At 29.0% G+C, this 8,748-nt stretch overlaps 3 non-coding genes across 3 annotated transcripts; 2 read left to right on the plus strand and 1 right to left on the minus strand.

The window, feature by feature from the left end:
* The first annotated feature begins 3,452 nt into the window (after positions 1-3,452).
* On the plus strand, positions 3,453-3,539 carry TRNAS-GGA (transfer RNA serine (anticodon GGA)). Its single transcript has one exon. It is a non-coding gene; the product is annotated as a tRNA-Ser (tRNA).
* Positions 3,540-4,917: 1,378 nt separating this feature from the next.
* TRNAT-UGU (transfer RNA threonine (anticodon UGU)) lies at positions 4,918-4,990 on the minus strand. The gene has a single exon. It is a non-coding gene; the product is annotated as a tRNA-Thr (tRNA).
* Positions 4,991-7,833: 2,843 nt separating this feature from the next.
* On the plus strand, positions 7,834-7,906 carry TRNAF-GAA (transfer RNA phenylalanine (anticodon GAA)). The gene has a single exon. It is a non-coding gene; the product is annotated as a tRNA-Phe (tRNA).
* The last annotated feature ends 842 nt before the right edge of the window (positions 7,907-8,748 follow it).

The raw sequence follows: 8,748 nt of genomic DNA on the forward strand, positions 1-8,748 counted from the left end.
GCAGAAAAGAAAATATTTTTTATTTTGCTATATCCGTGTATTACTTATCCTTACGAAATATCAGACGAAATAGAACGATTTTAGAAAGGATATAATGAAATTCTTTGATTGGTTTTTCCCAGAGAGAGAGAAATGATCTGACCGATGGGTCCAACAAAAACAAACAATTACACAATTAACAATTCCAATTAAATTAATATTTTTTAATATTTAAAGATTCAAATTGAATATGAATAAAAAATCTAATTTAATAATTTTAATGGTAAGGTAATTTAATTAAATGGATTTAATAGAATAAGAATAGAATTTAATAGTAATAGAATTTTCTAATTTCTAATTAGAATTTCTAATCCGAAAATAATAAATAAACAGAGAGCTCTTGTTCTTATTCGAAACGCCTCGTGATCTTTAACCAATTCTGCGCTTCAATATAATTACCAGGAGTAAGCGCTATAGCCTGTTTCCAATACTCAGCGGCTTGATCGAACCAAGCCTCCGCTATTTCAGAATCCCCCTGTCGAATGGCCTGTTCTCCCCGGTCGGAATAGGCGGGTCAATTCCTTCCCTTAGAACCGTACTTGAGAGTTTCCTACCTCATACGGCTCGGCAGTCAATTCTTTTGGTGTCCCATTTTTTTACCCTACCATATATCCAATTGAATGAGATTTCTCATAGATCCTATCGATTTGTCTCGGGTTAACCAAAAGAGGTTAATTACATGAGTTTCAAACTTTAATTTGGATTAAATTAATAATGAGTTTTATCTTTTCTCCCACCTTCAGAAAAATAAAGCATAGGCGTTTCGGGATTATCGTCCGTTAGATTTTTCTGAAAGGTAACTATCTCGGTTTCATATCATATATAAATTTATATAGAATCCTTGAAAAAGACTTCTTCCTCATAAAAAAGACTTACTGTCTTTGGGATCTGATGCTACACCGCTGCTCAATAACTTAGGGGATCGGCTCTATTACATAAGTTGATTCCTAATTTTTATCTCATATCATGACATAAATAAGCAGTTCTTATTTATTTTTATTGTATCGGCCCAAAACCTCGCTAATTGATCTTTACGGTGCTTCCTCTATCAATTAGATCCTTTATCCATAGAATAAAGTATCTAGGCATATATATTTCTTCATATTTTGACTTCTATGAAGTTTCTTTTTTTTTTTTCTTTTTTTGTTACAGCTGATAAAAATCGTTTTTTGGACGATGCAATATGTAGAAAGCCTATTTTATTTACTAGCGTATTTATTTACTAGCGTATTTGCTCTTTCTTTCCTTTTTTTTTTTATTTCTATAGTGGAGATAGTCGCACGTAATGACAGATCACAGCCATATTATTAAAAGCTTGTGGTAAGAACGGGTTTCGTTCTAGTGCTCGAAAATAATATTCTAAAGCTTTTGTATGTTCTCCGTTACTTGTGTGGATAAGGCCTATGTTATAGAGTATATAACTTCGATCATAGGGATCAATTTCTAGTCGCATAGCTTCATAATAATTCTGTAAGGCTTCCGCATAATTTCCTTCGGATTGAGCCGACATCCGTTACGGTCGTCATTCGATTCAACGAATTCTCCGTTCCAAAACCGTACGTGAGATTTTCACCTCATACGGCTCCTCCTTTATGTGCATAATGAGAATAATCCATGGAATTAAAAAAAAGGTCGAAATATTGTCATTATGAACTGAGCGGGGCTAATGTTTTTACAAGAAATCTCTAGCCAACCCTCTTGCAAAAGATCTTTTCTTACCATCAAGCGTGTTCGTACTAGATAAATAAAGTAAACTCCAACAATTTCTTTGTTCTCAACGCTCCTTAATTTCCAGGAATTAGTCACTTCAACAATCTTCGATGGTTATATGGGTATCCAAAGTACGAACAAGATGGATGTTTGTTGTCCCAACCATTTCTCTTAGTTCCGATCCCGATAAGGAAAGGGAATCCTTTATAACAATAACAAAGTTTTCGTGTTGTTGATTCCTAGATGTAGTGCTTCTTCCTCTATGCCGCCTATTGGTACTAGTGTAGTAGGGTTGACCCACAATACAGACCCATAGGTGTAACCTTTCGCTCAATACTCGAATCAACAATTGAAGCATCTGAGGTTGCATTAATCGGGGATACACGACAGAAGGAATTGCTTTATTTATAAACTTCACCTTCAACAAGCGTAGATTTCTTTTTTTTTTTCAATAGTCTTTTTTTTTTTTTTTCTATTCCGAATCATGTGTCTTTTTCCTAAGACTAAGAGCGGTAAAATAAAAATAAAAAAAAAAATATATAAAATAATTAAAATATATAAAATAATTATAATTATATAATAATAATCAAATCGCACCATCTCTGTAATAAGTAAATGCCTCTTTTTCTCCTGAAGTTGTCGGAATTATTCGTAATAAGATATTGGCTACGATTGAAAAGGTCTTATCAATAAAATTTCCATTTATCCGCGATCTAGGCATAGGTAGCAATCCATTCTATAACTCTTTTCATTACCCCTTCGTGAGAAAAAAAAAAGGATCTCACAAACAAAGGAAGCGTACAGTACGAAATAACATAAAAGCAGACCCATTCCATAAAAAAAAAAAAAAAAAAGATATAGCCCTCTACTTTACTTCAATTTTTTTGGCAGGAATCAAGAAAAAAAAAAAAAAAGAAATATTTGAATCCTATTTTATTTCATCCAAATTTATTAGTATAAGAATTTATTAGTATAAGAATAAAATATAAAAAGAAAAAAGAATTATTACGATTTCATCGAAGTTGAAGAATCAAAAAATTTATCCTACGGATTAGGATAGATTAGCAAAATTAGAGAAGTTTTGATTAAATTATGATAAAAAGAGGAAAAATAATCGAATAATCGTTCTATGATGAAAATAAAATAACTGCCCTTTTTTGTGTTTTGTGCATAGCAGGTATACAACATATAATCAAATATAAAAATCCCTTAGAGGATTTATGAATTTGTAATAGATTTACAGAGTAAGAGGTTGTTGTTGAGAGATCTAAAACTGGAAAAGAATTTTAGAATTCTTATAGAAATGGGGAATTAGAGTCTAAAGAGAATTATGAACTAAAAATATCCATTAAGCATAGTCTAAAAAAAAAAAACCAATCGATTGATTTGATTCGTTTCAATTCATTGATTTAATCCAGTCCGGTAGAAATATCAGAAAAAAGATGGGAGTGCCTTTTTCGCAAACATGAATAGATATATATGGTATATGTTTATCGTATTATATTATTTATTTTTAACAGCCCCCTCACAAAAAAATTTCTTCGAGTCGGGAGGCTAAAGAAAAAGTGCTGAAAAAAGTGATGAAAAGTTTTCTATTTTTATAGCTAGTTTTCTAGTTAGAATTGATATTGTTCGTACCTCTCGAACAATCTAATATGAATAACTCGCTATTCGCTCGGGTTATCGGCCATAATAATTATGTAGGAGAGATGGCCGAGTGGTTCAAGGCGTAGCATTGGAACTGCTATGTAGACTTTTGTTTACCGAGGGTTCGAATCCCTCTCTTTCCGCACCTTCACCTAATTCGCCAATGTAACTGACTACAATGTATCAAATCAAATAAGAACAGATACTAAAGAGTTAGACCCTTCTTTGATATAGATTCTCTATTCCCAATTTCTTTTTAATACGGAATACGTAAAATAGCGTACAGGGGATGAAAATCTACCTACGGATCTATCATACATGAATAGGAGAAAAATAAAATTTCCGAATCAAATCCCTTACCCTGTCTTCCTTTACTTAACCTTAACTCAGGTGAAAAGGGAGCAGAACCCTTGTTTTGTTATTTTAGTTAGGTTTAAGTCTGACGAGAATAATATTCTACGACAAGCAATTCATTTATTTTCAAACCGACCCATTTCCTATCTATTATTTGATTGACTAATCCTTTATATTGTAATGTGTGAAGGGTCAAATGCTTTGGTAATTCCTCATGGGTGGATGAATCAAGATAATTTTGAATCAGAGTTCTAGATTTTTGTTCATCCCTCGCTGAAATAATATCTCGGGGTTTGCAGCGATAACTTGGTATATCTACTGTACGACCATTAACTAAAATATGTCTATGGTTAACTAATTGGCGGGCTTGAGGAATAGTTGAAGCCATACCTAATCGAAAAAGGATGTTATCCAAACGCATTTCAAGTAATTGTAGTAAAACCTGACCTGTTGACCCTTTTGCTTTTCTGGCAATACGAACGTATTTAAGTAATTGTCGTTCTGTAAGGCCATAATGAAAACGCAATTTTTGTTTTTCTTCTAAACGAATACGATATTGAGATTTTTTACCGGAGCGCGATCGGTTTCTAAGATCGCTTCCGGCTCTAGGACTTTTACTAGTTAGTCCCGGTAAAGCCCCCAGACGGCGTATTTTTTTGAAACGAGGCCCTCGGTAACGCGACATAAAGACTCCTTATTAATTTGAATTTTATTGAAATTTCATAAACCTAAATTAAAACTGAACTAAATGAAGCGAAATCGACTGAAGGATTGTACTACAAATATTAATGAGATGAATTGGATCAATATCCATACTTTTTTGTATTGTATATAATGTATATTGTATATAATGTATACAAAAAATAGAAATTAAAATAAAATATATATAATATATAAATATATTAAATATAAAATATATATTAAATATAAAATATAAAAATTAAAATCTAAAAATTAAACCAAAAAAAGTTTCCTTTTTTTTTTTCTTGATTTATTCTGCAAAGATCTAACTCCTCCAATTTTATTCCTAATTGAAAGTTTCTACGACATAATAAACGGATCGTTGACCTTTGGAAAGAAAAGGGGAAAAAGCTTTTTCAATGTTCTTTGATTTCAAAAAAACATTATCAATCATGTAAAAAAGTAAAAAAGCAAACAAATAGAGAAAGCCGGCTATCGGAATCGAACCGATGACCATCGCATTACAAATGCGATGCTCTAACCTCTGAGCTAAGCGGGCTCAAATAATAGAAATTTTGTATCCATAGGAATTCAGCAAACTATTACGATCTTATCTATTAACTATCTATTAGTTATTCATAATTACTATGAATTATTAATATGAATTATAGACTAGAATTTAGAAAAACTAGAATTTTAAATTTTAAATGCCATATTTATGCCATACATAATTTATGCCATATTTAATATAATCATATTTAATATAATGATATATAATAATATATAATAATATATAATAATGGTAGATTCAATCTAATATTCAATCTAATATTGATAGAATATAATAATTAAGAATAGAATAATATAATTCTATTTGATTATATTTTAATCATTCTATTTGATTATATTTTAATCATATTAAAAATGATATTTTAATTTAATCATATTTTAATTTAATCATATTAATATTTAATAACATTATATTTAATAATATTAAATTATAATAATATTATTATAATTTAATTCTAATTTTATTATAATTATAAAAATTATAAAAATAAATTATAAATATATTTATAATTTTTATAATTATTTATTATTTATCTCTATATTATATATTTTTATTTTATATTTATTTTATTATATGTTATCTTTATTCTATTAGTCTATTCTATTTAGTATTCTATTCTATTTAGTATTATATTCTATTTAGTATTATATATATAATTTAGTATTATATATATATTAGTATAATATTAGTATACTAAGTATAATATTACTATATTTTTTATTTTATATTTTTAGTATTTTTTAGTATATTTTTAGTATATTTTACATTTAAATTATATATAATTTTTTTTTTTTATATAGATATAGATATAGATTTAATTTAATAGATAGATTTAATTTTAATATAGATAGATAGATTTAATATAGATTTAATTTATTTATATTTAATATTTATTTATATTTAATATAGATTTAATATATATTTAATTTATTTATATTTAGTTTAGAATTATAAATAGAGTCTAATAATTAGATAATTATAGTGAAAATATTTTTATGCATTTATATATAATTTATATTTATATATAATTTATATATATATTATCATTATATAAATGATACGTTATAAGTCTAAATAATTAGAATGAAACTTTGTTTTTTAGACTAACTAATTCGAATTATCTTCGAAGTCGAAATAGAAATGAATGGAATAATTAGTTCTAGCTATTATGCTATTATACTAGAAAATAAATAATTAATAATGAATAAATTTTAAAATGAATAAATTTTAATAATGAATAAATTCAATTTTCATTTTTATTTTTATTTTTTTAGTTATCTTATTATGGTTATATAGGATAGTCTAATAAAAGAATAAGAATAAAAATAAAATTAAAGAAAAAAGAAAAGATGCAACCCATAGAAATGAAATCCAGATCATAATGAGAGATGAGAGACTCCTTTCTTTTGTTTTCATTCATAAAGGCGGAAGCTAAGACGAAAAAAAAAAAAAAAATCGACCGTTCGAGTAAATTGCCTGAGAAAACTGAGAGTAAGGGGGGCATATATATGTTATGGAATATCCATCTATATTGAATTGCGAATACAGAAATGATAAAATATTTTCTGATTGGACCAAATAAATACGGGTCTCCGATAGAGACGAAAGAAGATAAACAAACAAGAAATAAAATAGGTAAAGACCCTTCGATATAAGAATCAGTATCTATATCTACTAAATTCAATACTAAATTCAACGGTTTTCGCATAAAAAGAAAGAAAATAAATAAATGAAAGAAAGGGGAAAGGAAGGGAAGGAGAAAGGGGGAAGGAAGTGCATCCTAATGAGATCCTAATCTCAAGACACAAAGGGGATATGGCGAAATTGGTAGACGCTACGGACTTAATTGGATTGGATTGAGCCTTGGTATGGAAACCTACTAAGTGATAACTTTCAAATTCAGAGAAACCCCGGAATGAAAAATGGGCAATCCTGAGCCAAATCCTATTATTTTACGAAAATAAACAAAGGTTCAACAAGCGAGAATAATAAAAAAGGGATAGGTGCAGAGACTCAATGGAAGCTATTCTAACAAATGGGGTTGACTGTTGGTAAAGGAATCCTTATATCGAAACTCCAGAAAGGATGCAAGATATACCTATATAAAATATAAAATAAATAGGTATACTAATGAAAAACCAAAAAAGACGACTCGAACCCGTATTTTTTTTATTTATATGCAAAATCAATTTATATGAAAAATAAAAAGAATTGTTGTGAATCGATTCCAAGTTGAAGAAAGAATCGAATAGAATATTCATTAATCAAATCATTCACTCCATAGTCTGATAAATCTTTTGAAAAACTGATTAATCGGACGAGAATAAAGATAGAGTCCCGTTCTACATGTCAATATCAATACCGACAACAATGAAATTTATAGTAAGAGGAAAATCCGTCGACTTTAAAAATCGTGAGGGTTCAAGTCCCTCTATCCCCAACCCCAAAAAGCCCGTTTGCTATCTATTTATTTTATCCTACCCTTTTTGTTAGTGGTTCAAAGTTCCTTATGTTTCTCATTCATCCTATTCTTTTCCATTTTACAAGCGTATCCTAGCAGAATTTTGTTCTCTTATCACAAGTCTTGTGATATGATATATTGTGATATATATATGATATACGTACAAATCAACACCCTTGAGCAAGGAATACCTATTTGAATGATTCATAATCCATATCATTACTCATACTGAAATTTACAAAGTCTTCCTTTTAAAGATCCAAGAAATTCCCCTTTTAATTTAATACTTTTTCGTTTTTTTTTTTGTTTTCATTTTTAAGTGACATAGACCCAAGTCATCTAGTATTATGAGGATAATGCGTCGGTAATGGTCGGGATAGCTCAGTTGGTAGAGCAGAGGACTGAAAATCCTCGTGTCACCAGTTCAAATCTGGTTCTCGGCGTATGATTAATTTGTATGAGTATCTACTCTACAAATTAATTGATATAGATCGACATAATACATACTTATCTAGCTAGCTATCTGGAAGTAAACCCTCTCTTTATTTATTTTTTTTTTTTTTTTTGTTTCTATTTTTTAGATGAGCAAAGAGTCTATTATAATTATAATGTAGTAAAAAAAATAAATAATGTAGTAAAAGAAAAAAATTTCATTATCTTTCCTCTTCTTTTTTATTTGTTCACGCTGTGGCTCCTCACATTCAAAAAGAATGTTAATACTTCATACATATTTAATTAAAAAAAAAGATTAAAATAGTTGGTTGAAAGGCCCAACCAAAAGTCTGGTCTAGAGGAGTTCAAGGATAGAAATAACCAAGACTCATCTCAGCTACAGTACAAATAGAATCCGATTCCCTTTCATTTATTTATTTGTATTCTCTTTCATATTCCATTTCTTCATTCCTTTCTATGTGACTCTCTAGAGTTCATCTAAGTGATGTGCGCGATACAAAGTTCACGGTATAGAACCCTTGTTGTTCATCCTATTGTCTCGGCTCGTCCGAAATAAAATAAAAAGGTATCTTCAAAAATCGAGAATTTCAATGATGTATTGTCTTTTATTTCTTTTTATTTATTAGCCTATCCATAAGAATACGAATGAAACCTCAATTCCTCCGTTTGAGCTAGAAGAGAATGTACAAATATTCCTTGAATATTTGAAGTTGTAATTAGTTTCTTATCATTCAATGAGCGTCTTGTATTTCATAAAAATTGGGGGCAATGTAATCCTTACGTAAAGGCCACCCTATCCAACTTTCGGGCATTAAGATACGTTTCAGTCGTG

This window comes from Durio zibethinus, unplaced genomic scaffold (genome assembly GCF_047325235.1).
Source record: "Durio zibethinus cultivar Kanyao isolate XHJ-2024 unplaced genomic scaffold, ASM4732523v1 HiC_scaffold_309, whole genome shotgun sequence".
Lineage (NCBI taxonomy): Eukaryota > Viridiplantae > Streptophyta > Magnoliopsida > Malvales > Malvaceae > Durio > Durio zibethinus.